Source organism: Artibeus jamaicensis, unplaced genomic scaffold (assembly GCF_021234435.1).
Source record: "Artibeus jamaicensis isolate MK-2021 breed Jamaican fruit bat unplaced genomic scaffold, CSHL_Jam_final contig_471, whole genome shotgun sequence".
NCBI lineage: Eukaryota > Metazoa > Chordata > Mammalia > Chiroptera > Phyllostomidae > Artibeus > Artibeus jamaicensis.
Genome location: NW_026521850.1, coordinates 6696241 through 6712607, shown reverse-complemented (window position 1 = coordinate 6712607; position 16367 = coordinate 6696241). Strand labels below are relative to the sequence as shown.

The window sequence follows — 16367 nt, the reverse complement described above, 5'->3', positions numbered from 1 at the left end:
GGGGCCAGCCAGCTGCTGCCTCTTGCCTCCTGTCCCTCTGTGCCACCAAGCTAGCTCCTTACCTCTTCCCTCCTGCTTGGCTTCTGGGGCAGCTCCTCACATGCTTCCCTTTGGCCGTCAGCAAAGTAGCCTGTCCATGGCCTCCAGGAGGGGTCCTTGAGTCACAGGCTTGCCTGGCTACCCAGCAGCCCTGCCTCACTGGCCTCTGCCGGTTCTGTTCCTCCTGCACAGCAGAGCTCCGCCGGCCTGGGGTGGGGGCTGGCCGGCAGTCCTGCGGGGCTGCTCACAACCTGCCTCCTCTTGGGATGGGAGCCGGCAGCTGCCTCGGGGCCATGCTCTGCAGGTCTGGGCTCGGGCAGTACAGCTCAGGGCTCGGTCCGTCCGCAGCTCAGGCCGTCTGCTGCAGCCTCATTTGAACTCCCAACTCCTTTGTGGAGCCTTTACATGCCGCCCGCCGGAGGAAACTGTGAGCGCAGCCTGACCCTGGTTGGCTGTAGGCACTTCTCTCCACCCACCAATGCAAGAGGATCCCCCAGGCCCCAGAAAGGCTCTGGGCCTCCCCTCAGCCCCAGACAGAGGCGGGCCGCCCGGTGATGTCACACTAGCTCCGGCCCCAGCTGGCCTGGCCCCTCCCGCCCCAGCCTGCTTTGGCGGCTTCAGCGGCCCCCTCCTTCCTTGGCACCAGCCACCTGGCCAGCTCTGCTCCCTGGCCCGCCCGCTCTCCAGAGCCCAGGCAGCTCCTGGTTCGCTCCGAAAGGCAAACAGCTTTCCCTCTGACTCAGGTAAGGGGTTGAGGTCTGCTCCAGCTGTGCAGGCAACTGTGTGCAACCTGCAGGGAGCAGGGTCCTCCCCCAGCACTGCCCCATAGAGCCAGGTGGGCAGGCAGGGCAGCCCCCTGCAGATGGCCTTCCTGCAGCCTCCCTCCCACCGCTAAACCCCGGGGAAGGGAGCCCAAGGATGTTTGCACAGAAGCCAGGAACATCTGTGCCGTGAAAGAGCAGGAGGCAGGAGCCCAGGGCAGTGGGAACACCACAGCTGGGGGTGAGGGCAGCACCACAGGGACACTGTCACTTCCCCCTGTGAGGCCTTGATTAAGTCACTGATGCAGTCATCTCTCTGGACATCCCGTTCATGCCTCAGCAGATGAGCGAGTACTAGTAGTCTGCCCACGAGGACTCTCATGTGAGGTCAGTCGGGATAGGGCCCGGCACAGGGCACGCATGCCTCCGTGGGCTGCACTCGGACTCGGCGTCCGGTGGGCCAAGGGTTGCCCTGACCCCAGCCCCCAGCAGGTTCTGCAGGAAGAAATAATGGGCGACCCCACACTCCTTGGCACAGCCTGTCACCAGGGTGCGGAGCTCGTGAATGCCGGCAGTCAGAGCTAGAGAGGAGGGGCGGGCACCGGGGAGGGAGCCGCAGGCACAGGTGTCTCCCTCGGCTGGGGCCACAGCCACGCGAAACAGTGTGGTGACCCTTCTTTCCTTAAAAAAAAATGGATGATATAATGGTGGTGTGTATGTTTGTGTACAGATTGAGAGAGGAACTTTAAAGGAGTGCTCTCCACCCCTCGGCACGGTGCAGCATGTCCTCGGTCTTTGGGCAGATGGGTACGTCCTGGCCCTCCCCACGTAAGGGCCGCCATTTCTGTCTTTGCAGGGAGCAGAGTTCTCTGCTTGCCTCAGCTTCTTCTTTCTCCGTTTGTCAGTCCCACCCCTTTTCAGAAGGCGTGTCTTTGCCAAAAGACCCCAGTATGTTATAGGCCACATTAGCCAGACGGCTGGATTGGACAGAAACCCTCGCCACGTCTGCTGTGGGGATGAGGATGCCCAGCCAGTCTGTGGCAGGGCCCGGTGCGGCTGTGACCAATCCATTGGTGGTGGAGCCTCGGCAGGCTGGGGGCTCAACGTAGGCAGAGGCACGGGGTGGGGGGGCTGGATTCTTTTTGATTCGTACCCTCCACAGCCTGGAGGCCAGTGTGCATCCTTCTTTCCCCCTGTCCTCTTCCTGTCTCTTCTCCTGGCTGTCTGTCTCTCTTCTCCAGGATGTGTGGAACCTGCTCTGGGCCAGCACTAGCAAGGCAAAGTCCCTGTCCTTATAGAGCTCACAGTCAGGAGAGGAGACAGGTGACAGACTAGGTTGCATGAGACGTTCTGGGCACTAAGGGAGCATCTGAGCCGGAGCCCTGATTAAGCCTTGGCAGGGCAGTCACGGCACCCTCCCTGATGAAGTGGTGCTTCAGCTGAAACCTGAGCGCTCAGTAAGAGTTAGCAGGCGGTGAGGTTGGAGCGAGGACAGTGGTCTGGGCAGGGACAATGGTGTGTAAAAACCATGTAGTGGATTGCTTTTTCAGAGAGATGGCCCCAACAATATCTCCTGGTCCATGGTAAGACCTCGACACTCCTCTTGAATCTGGGTGGGTGGGTGACTTGCTTGTAACCAACGGAACGCAATGGGGTGGCATTACCGGAGTTCCAAGGCTGGATGAGCACAGGCAGCACAGCTCCTGCCTCGAGCACTGGGATGCTGTCCTTTGGAGCCCTGAGCCAGGCCTGAGTCGGAAAAATCCAGCTACCCAGGAGCTGCCACGCAGAGCCTGTCTGACACATAGATCCCAGCCAACAGCCAGCATCAACCCCAGACACATGAGGAGAGATACCTCTTGATGGTCTCAGCCCCTAGCCATCGAGTTCCCCACAGCTAGAGTCTTCCTGCCGAGGCCTCAGACACCAGGAGCAAAGACAGGCCATCCCACTGGTTCGTATCTGAACTCTTCATCACAGAACCCAGGGGGATGAGGAAGTGGTGGTTTTAGGCCTCTGAGTTTGGGCCGTAGTTTGTTGCACAGCCTTAGTAACTGGAGCAGACCCGGAGGTGAGAGCCAGTGCATGGAGTTCTCTCAAGGGTCTGGGAGGTACATTTGGCTGAGGGGAGAGGGGAGCAGGGCAGAACACGAGGCCTTGTGAGAGATGGGGCTTTACCCCAAGGACAGCAGAAGCCGTTGAAAGGTTGAAAGCATGGCAGTGTTCTGACTTGCTTTTACTTTGAACGTCCCCATTAACTGTCGAGTGCAGCCCGGATCAATGGGAACTCCAGGCACGTCGTCTGGAGCTCCTGGGAGACGGTCACAGCATCCTGGTAGGAGAGGCCGTGGCATCACCAGGTCAGGGGCAGGGGCGTTCCTTGGACTTCCTCTCTCTCTGGAACAGGGACAGCCTGAGACCCCTGCAAACAAATCTGCTTTCACAATTCAACGTTCCCAGGACCTCATCAAGAGGGGGTGGAGCACAGGTGGCCCCGCTCTGTCCATCTTTGTATGACCTCTGCCCTTTTGGTGGCCTCGGACAGTCGAGTGTGCAGCTGGGGAGTGTGAGCCAGAGAAGCAAGCTCTAATTCTACCACTCGGTAGCTCTGAGCCCCACTTTGCTCACCTGTAAAGTGGAGATGATCCAAGGTGTGGCCGCCGGGAGTGCCGGTTTTGTTGGGCCCAGTGCCCTGGGGTGAGTAACTCCTGCGTGGCTGACTGGCGGAGGGCACAGAGCCATGGCGTAGAGTCTAACAGACCTTCACTGACGGGGCAGTCTTCTGATTCTCTTTCAGACTTCGTCTCCTCATTTTTAAAAAACGCATGCTAAGATTCCTCAGGGTCCGTGCGAGGATTAAGATAAGGCTCCTGAAGCACTCGGCACAGTGCCCCGCACAGGGTGGGCGTGCTCTTCCCTCCCCCGCCTGCTCCCCATGCTCACCCAGAGCATTGCAGTCCAGTGCCTACCTTGACTGCTCCTGGGTCTCGGAATCCACCTGCCCTTCTGTGGGAGCACTAGTCCCGCGTTCCCACCAGCCCGAGGGACCAAACTGTCAAGTGACTAAAATATTTAAGGAGGAGACAGGTTTCATTTTCCTCATTAGAGCTTTGGTCAGGATGAAAAATGTCTGATGTCTACATGGCGGCAGCGTACAAAGAGCCCTAATGGTGTCTGACCGTTTGCATAGATGATCTCCTGTATTCCCAGGCCGTAGCCCTTCCTGACAGTTGCAGTGTTGTTGTTGTTGTTGGCAACGCCGGGGTGTTGAACCTACCATGTAAGTGGCGATGCGGGGGCGAGTGCATGGGTGCTGTCACTGTGCGCTCCTAAGGGAGTGCTTGGGAGGGGAGGAACAGCATGTCAAGCTTCACAGGTCCCACATTAACTTTTGTTCCTCCTGGAACTTGTTAAATGCCTTTCCATTGCCTCTGGCCTTTGCTGTTTCCGTGCAGAAGTCAGTTTTCTTCCTTATTGTTGCTCCTGTGTACGTGGCAGGTCATTTCCCCTCTGGCTTCTTTTGAGAGATCGCTGTGTCTTTGATTTTTAGTGGTTTGACTGTGCTCCGAGTAGGTGTGGTTTTCTTGGTATTTATTCTGTGTAGGCTTCACTGAGCTTCTTAGATTGATGGGTTGATGTTTTTCACTGAATTTGGTCATGTACGGGGACTTTTTTGCCCATTATTCCTTCAAATACTTTTTGTGCCCAATTCTCTCTCCCCTCCCGTCCCCTTCTGGAATTTCATTTACACACTAGGTGTTGTCCCACTGGTCTCCGTATTTATTTATTTTTATCTTTCTTCACTCTGTTCTTCAGTTTTGATCATTTCTATTACCTGTCTTCAACTTTGCAGATCTTTTCTCCTACAGTATCTGATCTGCTATTAATTTCATCCAAAATAAGTTTTATGCTAGGTACTTTATTTTTTTGTTCCTAGAATTTACCTAGGTTTATCTTTATAGGTCTATTTCTCTTCTGAGATTCTCTATCCATTTATTTATTCTATTCTTCATTTTCTGAAAATCCTGTGTATATTTATCACAGCCCTTTTAAAATCCATGTTTACTAATTCCTACATCTGGTTCATTGGTGGGTCCGATTTTATTGAGTGTTACTTCTCTTGACTGTGTCACACTTTTCTCCTCTTTTTTACATTTTTATATTTTAATTGTATATTGGACATTTTGGATGATACGTCAAAAAGACTGTATATTTGATTGTCTTCCTCTAAAGAACGCTGTGTTTTATTCTAGCTGGTAGTCAAATTACTGTCATAACCACTTGAGATTGTCAAGGCTTTGTTTTCAGGTTTTATTCAGGTAGGTTTATTTTGGCTTTGCCCATAGCCCTGTGGTATAACCCTTAGTACTGGGTTTATTTGCAAGGCATGGTTCTTCTAGAATTAAATCAAAAGTCGTAAATGTTTACTCAGCCCCTTTAATTTAGCAGAACTTGTACTCCAGATTCCAGGCAGTTGTCGAACTCTGCCTCCCTGCCCCTGCTTTTGTCAGGGAGCTTTGGGGCTTCTTAGAGTCTCTATCTATGCATGTACAACGTAGGGGCTGACTAAGGATTTGGGGGGTGGAATTTGTACAGCAATTTGGAGCTTGCCCTCTGTGGTCCCCTCGTATCGGGCATTTCCCTCTTCGTTGTTTATCCTCCGTGTCTGACCTCTGCGCCTTCTTCCCAGACAACAGTATCACTGCTCTCAGTTTTAGTTTTGTTCTCCCACATGTCACCGTAAACTGGGAAGTGCCGCGGCATGCTTCCCACATTTCCAGGACCAGGTCTCCTCCAGTTTCTGTTGCTTTGGGTCATTTTCAAGGGCTTCGACGTAGTTTGTGTATATTGTCCAAATTTTACCATTGTTGCTGACCAGAGAGTTTCTTCAGTTCAATCGCGCCTCCACCTCAGGGACAGGACTCCCCGCGTCCCAGCTAAATGGGTCTCTGCCCGGACCTCCTGCACTCGCTGCTGTTGTCGCCCCACTGGACACCCAGCCAGCTGGTGGGTGTCTCTGTCCTCCCTGCTCCTGGTCATATCTGCTGGGAAGTATGTCCTAATAATTCGTGGGTTGGTTCAGATCACTGCACCCACCTGGGCACCAGAGGATGACAAAACGTTGTCCCCACTAGCCTCTTAGAGCACCGTGTGACACAGCTGCCTGTGACTTTTAGACATCGGGCTCAACATTCTTTAAGTATCTTTTTTTTTTCTCCTCTCAAAATCCACAAGGGAAGTATTATCATTCTGTTCTCTTTTTTTTAAATAATTTTTATAAATTTATTTTTTATTGATTATGCTGTTACAGTTGTTCTATTCCCCCTTCATTCCCTTCCACCCTACCCCCCATCCCCACCATTATCCCCCTTTAGTTTATGACCATGTGTCTCAATTCCTTTAGATTCTATATTTCCCATGCTATTCTTGCCCCCCCATCTATTTTCTATCTACTGTCTATGCTACTTATTTTCTGTACCTTCTCCCCCCTTCTCCTCCTCCCACTCCCCTGTTGCTAACCCTCCTTGAGATCTTCATTTCTATGTTTCCACTCCTGATCTAGCTGTCCTTTTAGTTTGCTTTTGTTTTAGGTGTGATTATTAATAACTGTGAGTTTGTTGTCCTTTCACTGTTCATGTTTTTTTAACTTCTTTTTGTTAAATAAGTCCCTTTAACATTTCATATAATAAGGGCTTGGTGATGATGAACTCCTTGAATTTGATCTTATCTGAGAAGCACCTTATCTGTCCTTCCATTCTAAATGAAAGTTTTGCTGGATAGAGCAATGTTGGTTGTAGGTCTTTGGATTTCATGACTTGGAATACCTCTTTCCAGCCCCTTCTTGCCTGTAAGTTCTCTTTTGAGAAATCAGCTGACAGTCTGATGGGGACTCCTTTGTAGGTGACTATCCCCTTAGCTCTTGCTGCTTCTAGGATTCTCTCCTTCATTTTAATCTTGGCTAATGTAATGATGATGTGCCTTGGTGTGTTTCTTCTTGGGTCCAACTTCTTTGGGACTCTCTGAGCTTCCTGGATTTCCTGGAAATCTATTTCCTTTGCCAGATTGGGGAAATTCTCCTTTATTATTTGTTCAAATAAGTTTTCCACTGGTGGCTGTGCCTTTCCCCCTTCTGGTACCTCTATAATTCGGATGTTGGAGCATTTAAAGATGTCCTGGAGGTTCCTCAGCCTCTCCTCATTTTTTTGAATTCTTGCTTCTTCACTCTTTTCTGTTTGGCCATTATTTGCTTTCTTCTGGTCCACTCCATTGATTTGAGTTCCAGTTTCCTTTTCATCGCTACTGGTTTCCTGTGCAATTCCCTTCATTTCAATTAGTTTCGCCTTCATATGTTTGTCTAATTTGTGGCTATAATCAACCAGTTCTGTGAGGATCCTGATCACCAGTGTTTTAAACTGTGCGTCTGAGAGTTTTGCTATTTCTTCATCGCTTAGATTTATAGGCTCTGGGGCTTTGAGATCTTCTTGAGCCATTTTTGGTCTTTTTGCACCCTTTAAGTATGAGGAACAGAGCCTTGGACTCCCAGGTTGCTGGGTTGTGACTCTGTAATTGGAGGCGGGGTCAGAGCGGGGAAATGGTGGCCCCCTCTGCTGTTTCTCGCAGCTGGGTGAAGAGCAGAGCCTTAGGTTGTTCACCTGGGCAGGGCTACTTAGGTCACTGGATTATGACTCTGTATGTGGAAGCAGGGTTAGAGCGGGGAAATGGTGGCGCCCCCCCACCGCTGCTTGCCGCTGGGGCTGCTGGCTCTCATCCAATCACCCACTCCCTTGCTTGTCTATCCACACATGAATGCGCGACCACAGTCCACCTGCAGCCCTGCTCCCTCGCTGTTTCCCCTCGATTGCTTACTGAGTTGCCCACCAGGTCCAATCCTGTGCCTGGATTCTGCGCACCCGAGTCCGTCTGACCGAGTTTTCCTTGTGCTACCAGCTGCTGGTTTCGCCCCTCTTACCGGTCAGGCTGAAGAATTTGTTGTTATCAGACTTCCGAAAAGTTCAATTTTCTGTGTTCTGGCTGTGTTTTCTGTTGCTATTATTTAGTTGTCTCTAAACTTGGTTGTGTGAGGAAGCACGACGTCTCCACCTATGCCTCCATCTTGGCAGTCATTCTGTTTTGCACCAGGCCTCACAGGCAGCAAGTAATGGCACTGGGAGGAAGGCTTCCTCAAAGCCAGCAGGAACATGGTGGTTCTGAAAAGAAATCGCCTTTTTAAAATTCTAATACACTTTTTCTTATTTTAAGATCTCCGAAATGAGTTTGCATCTTAAATTTAATAGCATGTCAGGATTTAATTGGCAGTACTTTCTGGTTTTTATTAGAACATGATGCATTTATCAGCTGATGACTTCTCAGATGCGAGGAAGTTTGGCAGTTTCAGTGATCAGGGTACCAATGAAGTTGACCTACAGTCAAGGGCCAAAAAGGCAAGGCCCCTCCTCTCTTGGTCTGCTGGTCTCGGAAAGGCCTAGGGGAGGGTCTGAGCATCAAGAAGCTGACAGAGCTGCCAACCCCCCCCCCATCCATCCAGATTTAATAAAACAGCTGCCTGTAAGCTGAGAGGGAGCCAGCTGGTCTTGTCGTCCCCTGAAGGTATTGTGGTCAGATCCTGTGACTTGCGTCCCTGTGCCCGGCAGGGGAACCACGTGTCCCTGGCCCTGGTGAGAAGTTAGGAGACCTGCCTTTATGGGAGGGTGCTAAGACCGAGCTCCTGGTTGCCCTGCTCTGCCCAGCGTCACAGAGGGTGCCCGGGCTGCATGGAAAGCCCTTTGAAGACAGTCTGTTACATGCTTGCCAAACAAATGTCAGCACAGGCCACACGCTCAGTTACAAAGCAGCTTTGAGAGCCTGTTTTTAGCTCGTGTGTGATCGAGTTCGTTCCTGACTTGTCAAGCCCCCAGCCAGGGACAGAGTCTGGGCAGCCCCTCCCCTCAAGTCTGGGTACACCGAACAGTCAAGGCACATTTGCTGCTCAGTCAGCGAATGTTCACCAAGCCCGTCCGAACCCCAGAGCCTGGGCTGCAGGTCCACTCACTCACGGCCGTGTGCTGCTGGGATTTCAGCCGCCGGGCTTTCATTCTGTCATCATAACGGAATGTGAAGGAAGGCTCACGTGCCTGTCCCTGCGCTCTCATGCTGCCGCGGGGGCCGGGGCCTGGCCCGCAGGGCTCCCCTGCACCCAGCTGGGGAACAGAGACAAGAGCGGTTCAATTTTCTTTGTGTCCCCATAATAAAAATTTCACTGGAAATTTTCAAAGCTGTTTTAAATCATCCTCATCTTATATAAATTTTTTAAAAATTGTGGCTTCTGGAACATTGTCTGTGTCAGACAAGGCCTTCATCCCAAACCGGAGATGAGGGACTGAAGGCAGTTTCATGGTCAGGGCAGGAGGGTCGCAGCCCCCTTGCAAGTTCCTGCTGGAATCTTCGTCCCAGGGGCAGCGAGCAGTTGGCGACCTTGCTTACCTTTCCTGGGGCCCAAGGAGGCGGCTGGGCAGATAAGTGAGGACTTCTGGCAAGGTGCTGATGGAGCGAGCTTCCCAGGCACAAGGCCAGAGTGAAATCACCAGGCAGAGATGCTTCCAACACCTCGAAGTCCACCCTGGGGGGACCCTCCCCGTCCCCTTTAACGTGGAGCCTAGACCGTCCCGGTTTCTACGTGTGCAAAGCATTTGGTAAACAGAATGCTTGAGCCCTGACTTGCTGGAAGGGGCAAATCCCAGCTGACGCCCCAGCCCCAGACGCTCAGCCTATTTTTGGCCTGGTCTGTTCATCCCCCACCCTCTACCCCCCTGCTGAGGTCTGTGGTCTGAGTGTTCATCTGTCCCACCCCCCCCCCAGCACCCACCACAGGGGGTCGAAGAGACAACGTTGTAGGAGCCGGTTTCACGTTCCTTTCCTGCTAGAGCCTTGGCCCAGCCAGGCCTCCCACTCCCTGCCCCAGCTGATGCCTGGTATCCACTTAGGAAATGCTCTTGTCCCCGCTCCCCCCGTGAATGCTGTGATTCAGCATACACAGAGAGGAGCTTCACTTAAGAAAGAAAGTATTCACGGCCGCCATCCAGCTCCGGCAGGCGCCGGGAGACAGCTGCCGGCTCCTGCTGGCTCCTGCCTGGCCGGGACGGGAGGGCTGCCCACCCTCTGTACACAGAGGGGTCTCTCCTCCTCATATTTTTTTTTAAGACCCACAGTCTGTCTTGGTTGCTGGACCAAATGCAGCTTAAATCTTTGCTCAGAACACCTCATTAATAAGTAGCAAATTAGTAGTCTCCTGGAATTAAGAGAACACCACTCATTGAACAAAACGTGTGTTTCGGGCCGCACGTGCCTGGCACAGTGCTTGGCTCCTCTGCCGGAGCTGGAGCAGCCTCAAGGACACCAGGCTGGCAGCCCGCGACCCTTCCTTGCCCAAGGCCCCGTCCGTGCCTCTTCTTCACTCTGGTGTTTGGAAACACCTATAAGTGGTAATAGCCACTGTGTCTGCAGTGAAGTTTATGGTTGCCGTGTCCCAGGTACAGTGTGAAGCTCTTTATTATCTCAGAGAGCCCATGGCTTACTGTGTGGGTACGATGGTTCTAACCTCCCCTGTGCAGGTGAGGAAACGGAGCCATAGAAGAGTCGACAGTCTTGTCCAAGGTCACTCTGAGCGAGGTCTGGCCCCAGAGCCGACTCAGCTCTTTGTTTGTTGTTGAAACGCTGCATGTATTAAGTAAGAGTAAGTGCCGCACCCCTCGCTGTTAACAGAGCAGAGCTTCTGAACAGCTGAGCGTAACTACAGAGCGTATACGTGATTGTCCTGCCCCACCTCCGGAGCTCAGCTCCTCCCCACACCCACTCCTGCAAATCCAGCGTGGGCACTGTGAGAGAGAGGTCCTGGACTCGAAACAAGGGTGGTTTGGAGGTGACACAGCTGCTTCTCTCCGAGGATGAGTGAGGAGGCTGCAGCAGAGTCCTTGTCAGAGACTGGGCGTGTGATGCACTGCAGAGCCCTCAGACCCAACCTGGAGCGTGGGAGAGCCCTCGAGAGCTGAGAGTAGGGGGCCACGTGCTTTTCAGCCCCCTCTCCCTCTCTGGGGGCAAAGAAGAAGGGGGTGACGTTAGCCTCTGAAGTTTGGGTCCTCTTGAGCATAGAAACTGGTGTAGAGATCTCTGAAGGTGGGGCCCTGTGGAATCCGAAGAGGTGGGCGCCACCCTCCCATTCCAGTTCTCTGTGGCCCGCACAGTGTCAGAGGCTACCCCAGGGTCTCCACGTGAAGAGGACAGAGGCTGGCAGCAGGGCAGGAGCTGTGGCTGCCCAGGCGGAATGCCATCATGGAGAAGGGGTTGGGCCATGTGCCCCTCATGGCAGAGAAGGGCTGGCCGGCTGCTCCTCAGTGAGGAAAGGCCAGGACACAGCTGAGCAGGTACTTAGGAAGCCTGGATCTCCAGCTGTGTGGAGACCACCCATGTCTGAGGGGACCGGACCAGACAAGGCCCCTCCCACCGTGGACGGGTGACTCCTGTGTGATCAGGTCTCAGCTGTCCCGGAGAGAAGGACCCGGTGAGGTCCGCTACTGCTGTCTGAAAGCGGTCAGGGGAGGCCATTCAGGCAGACAAAGGAAAGGACTTGATGAAGAGCAGAGCACTCTCCATCCCACCTCCTCTGAGCCCCCAGGGAGAGGGGAGGGAGGGAAGGGAGAACTCATGGAGATGCTCTTCAGGTTGGGTTTGAATCAAGTCTCTAAATGATCAGAACCAAGTCTCAAATCTTGAGATGGGACTGTGCTAATAATGGAAAGCGACTGCAGAGTTATAGAATCTGGCCCAATTCCATCGAGGGACCAGCTGTCCAAAACTGGGAAGCAGAGTCAGCACAGCGCCGGTGGGGAGTAGGTGTTGGAGAGAATAAACATTTCCCATTTGTGCTCCCAGGGGACTCAGACTCCCCGATAATGTAGCGATGACCTCAGCTATCTGATGACCCCAGATGCTCAAGAGGACCGGGGCTGCCCAAGGAGCCCCCACTCTGTGGGAGAGGCGTGACAGAAGCATCCACTCGATGAGCTGCAACCAGCTGAGGCTACATCCATGAGCCTGGCCAGCACTGGCGCCCGGTGAAGCAGGAAAAATGCCGACCTTTGTCCCAGCCCTCAGAAGTGTGCAAACCCATGAGCTCTCGCCACCCTCACCGTCCTCATTTCTGTAGGCAGGTGTGCTCATCCCTTTCCTGTGCAAGGAGGCACAGTGTATCTACCTGTGCCTCCATCTTGGCTGGGAGTCCTCATCCCTTTCTTGTGGGTGAGATGCCTTTATCACCCTCATGGCCGAGGTCGGGAATTGGGTTGCTTCCCTCCACACCCAGGCTTTTTCCTGCAGCTTGCCAGGTGAAGTCATTGAGTGTCACTGTGACCACTGGCCTTTCACCTGGCAGACCTCACTGGGTCCCTCTCTCCAGGAGAAGCGAGATCTCTTCATGCAGGTATCACCTGTCTGTCGTGGGAGGGACCTGCTTTGGTCTGGTCCCTTCCAACACAGGTGGCCCTGGTAAGCACCGTCTCCACACTCTGTCCTTCTTGCCATGTTCCTGGAGGAAAGGAAGAAAGCAGGGACTTCAGAATTGAAACCTGTAGACTACACAGTATAGAGAAAACAGGTGGTCACAGGAATAACCCCAGGATTTTTCTCTCAGTCTTGGATGATGGCTTGTCTTAGTTTGGGCTGCTGTCACAAAACACAGACAGTCCCAACTTAACGGTCATTGACAGGGCTTTTCAACTTGACGATGGTCTAAAGTTGCGTGTGTTCAGGAGGAACTATACTTGGGATTTTGAACGGTGATCTTGTCGTAGCTAGCAGTACCCAGCGCGACACTGTCCTGTGTTGCTGGGCTGTGCCGTAGCTCCCAGAGGGGCACGTGATCGCGAGGCCAAGCAACTGGTACGCTTCAGTGTGGTATCTACTGCATTTTCAACTTTTGACTGGTTTATGGGGATCTGTACCATAAGCTGGGTACCTTATAAACAAAAAATATTCATTTCTCAAAGTTTTAGGAAGCTGGAAAGTCCAAAATCAAAGCATTGGTAGACTCAGTGTCTGTTGAGGGCCACTTCCTGGTCCCTCAACACCTCTCTTCCTGACGTGTCTGAACAGTGTGGAAGGAGTGAGGGAAGCGCTCTGGAGTCTCTTCTGTGAGGATGCCGATCCATTCATAAGGGCTCCACCCTCACAACCTAACGACCCCCTGTAGGCCTTGCCTTCTAATACTGTCACCGTGGGGTTAGGGTTTCAACATACAAACCTTACGGGGGCCCAAACATTCAGTTCACAGCAGGGTTGTATTTTCAACTGTCCAGTGATGAGTAGTAACTGAGTTTGTCAAAAAGCTTACTTCACACCTGGGTAACTGAGATAACTTCCTGTTTGACAAGGTCACCTGCTACGATGGCTGTTTTCTTTGTTGCTCAGCATTCACCTCCCACCTGGCCATCACCCCCCGGCCACCACCCTTGGGGCTGCCTGCATTTTATGCTGCAGCCCCTGGTCTTGTGAGCCGTCCTAGGGTTTTCCCCCTCCTGAAGCTAGTTTCAGGTGAGTTTCTGTCATTTGCAGCTGAAAGGGTTCTGACTTAAACATTTCCCCTTTTTTTTTGTTTAAGAAGCATTTACTGAGCTGACTCTGGGAAAAATGGCTGAGAGCAAAGCAGATGTGGTCACTGACCCTGGGGCAGGTGTTGAATAATCAGTAAATGAGAGGTTAAGGAGTTTGGCAGATGTGGCTTTGAACCCCACTCTGTCACTTGCTGGCCAGATGACCTTGGACAAGTTTAATTTATCAGAGCCCAGGTCCCTTATCTGTAAATGGGGCCCCCCCTAAGAGCTCAGGGAGGTGTGATGCGGAACTAGCAGACAGCCCTGGGAGAGCGGAAGCCACTCAGGTCACTTGGATTAGACTCCTTTAATTACAGACTGATTATTACAGAGGAAGAGCCTGAGGCGGCCCAGAGCGCTATGCAGGGAGTGCTCTGGGAGCCAGACCTGCAGAGTAGGTAGGTCTGTGAAATGGGCATAATAATGGTAGCTCTTTTGGAGACTGTGTGAGGTCCCCATGGAGCTCACCAATGATCAAGCCCAGTGCCTGATGTCCCCCGGGTGCCCAGCTAGTGGCACTTACTAGATTAGCATGAACATGCTAGGGTCACAGTTACTGGTGAATAGGAACACTTTCACTGGCCAGAAGTTTTAGCACAGACTTAATCTGAATTCTTCAAGTTCTTGTTCTGGTCTTGGCAGAGATGAGGATCCCAGGTTTGGGTCCCACAGGATTGCTCTGTCTCTCCCTGTAATCTGCTCCCTGGCTCGGCCCCTGCGTCTCAGCTCTCTGTCCTTACAAGGGATGGAAGATGATCCTTCTGTGAGAGACACTCCAGACCTCAGGGCAATGGTGCCTTGTCTGGGCTTGCCCTGCCTCAGAGGAAGGTTTGGCTGGAAGTTGGGTCACACTGTCCTGTGCTGACATGCAGTCGGCCTGGCAAGGCAAGATTTGACCAGCCACCTTGGGCCCCTGTCCCCAAGAGGCTGCTGGTGTGGCCTATGACTGGGAGAAATTTCCAGACCTGCCATTCCTGGGTCAGTCTGACCATTGGGAGGCCCCAGGAGGTTGTGACTGCCAGGGCCATGGGACCCTTGCCTGACCACACCACCCAGTCCTCTCCTTCTCAGACACAGGGCACCCTATTCAGTGGCCACATAAATGCTCCTGAGCCTTCCCCACTGTGCCTGGCTGTGCTGCCACAGACGCCTCAGTGGGCATGACCAGTAACCGGCAGGGGACCTGAGGGGCTCCTCCTGCCTGCGCCAGGGTGGCGCGTGGTACGTGCAGAGAGGCAGAGACCCCCCAGCTGCACTCTCAGGCTGACGAGTGGAAGACGGCTGCACCTGCAGGAGCAGAGACCCGACGTCACGCTGTCAGGGACGTGGAGCACTGATGATGGACAGATCAATGACATTTCCTTGCAGGATCACATCGTGGTAGAGAGGTAATATGCCAGGTACCCACCCAGCCCACAGAGCGGGGCCCCTGCAGCCAAGCACCTCCGCCAGGTGCCGTACCCACTGTGGAGCACCTGACCAACTCTGGTAGAGGACGGCCATCACGATGGCAAGAAACTCACGACCGCGCGCGTGGTCCGGCGTGACTTCAGGACTGTCCGTCTGCTCGCTGGCAGGGGGCCCCTGCAGGTCCCGGTGCTGTCACCAGCAGTGGCTTCCTGGAGGACTGGACTCATACTGGGTGAGCCGGAAGCATGTGGCAGCAGGCTGTGGACTGTCCCTTCTGTGCCGTGTGAGTCAGGCCATCTGAATGCTCTGCACAGGTGCCTGTGAGGCTGCCTTCTGGGCCATCAAGACCGTCGCTGAGTGCCTGGCAGAGGAGCTCAGTGTGGCCAAGGGCCCCTCCGACTCCAGTGCTGTCAAGAAGAAGGGGGAGCCCTGACTGGCCTGGGCATCATCCCACAAAGCGATGGGTCGCGCATTCGATTTCCGGCCAGGGCACGGGCCTAGGTTGCAGGTTCGGTGCCTGGTTGGAGCACGTGTGAGGGACATCCAGTGAGTAGGTTCTCACACCAATGTTTCTCTCTCTCTCTTTCTCCCTCCCCTCCTCTCCCTCTAAAAATAAATAAAATCTTTAAAGAAAAAGAAGAGGAAGAAGGAGAAAGACGAGCTGAAGTGTGGGGCCAAGTTCAGCCATTGATTGCCTGGCTGCAGCCCCAATAAACCTGCTTGCCCTTTGGGACAGCGCCACCAAAACGACGATGGGAACGTGTGGGGAGATGGCTTCTGGATAGCCAGAGGTGTGACCCTCTGGGAGGCTGGAGCTCAGAGCACCTGCCCTGGGCCACGTGCGAGCAGCAGGGGGGTCGGCACAGTGAGGGCAAAGGAGAGAAGCGGAGGGACCAGGGTGAGGAGGACCCAGGCTCTGGGGTCCGTCACCACTCACCAGGGAGCCACCTAACCTCCCTGTGCATGGTCACACGAGTGTAGGACAGCTGCTGAGTGAATCTGGCAGGGTAGTATTGTGTTTCCCCAAACTTAGACCTTAGACCATCTCTACTATTTGTACTATCTTTCTTACTTTTTCTCTTTAAATCTATTTTAGTCATATCTGTGATGTAAGGGTTTGATATGCTGTAGGTTTTCTAATACACGATAAAAGAGATACAGACATCCATCCCCAGACTACCCATGTGCCTCTCAGTGAGGTGTGTCCACACTTGGAGGAAAACAAATGCCAAATGTTTGAATTTGACACATAGTGAGCTCCCAACACGGTCAGCTTTTATGGTACTATGATCACTATTATTGTTGCCATTGTCACAGCTTTGAGTGTGTAGGAGGAAAGGATCAGGGCGCTTGGATCAGCCCCTCTTCTCCACCCCAGGGGTCTGGCCTCTCCTTTTCCTGCTCTCCTTCCCACCTTTGGGGTTGACTCTGGGGTGCCACAGAAGTTGCAGGCCCGACTGGCAGAGTTGGACGTGTGGGCTGTGCTGTTCACTCCCAGACCCTGGAACCTTCTGGG

At 53.2% G+C, this 16367-nt stretch overlaps 2 protein-coding genes across 9 annotated transcripts in view; one reads left to right on the top strand and one right to left on the bottom strand.

The window, feature by feature from the left end:
* The window catches only part of ANGPTL2 (angiopoietin like 2), a 34140-nt gene extending 33593 nt beyond the window's left edge, over positions 1-547 (bottom strand). Inside the window, exon 1 of the mRNA XM_037159207.2 lies at positions 63-547. The gene's annotated coding sequence lies outside the window, so the exon portion shown is untranslated. The remainder of the gene's footprint in view (positions 1-62) is intronic.
* RALGPS1 (Ral GEF with PH domain and SH3 binding motif 1) overlaps positions 1-16367 on the top strand; it is a 233640-nt gene that overhangs the window by 150354 nt on the left and 66919 nt on the right. The window lies entirely within an intron of this gene.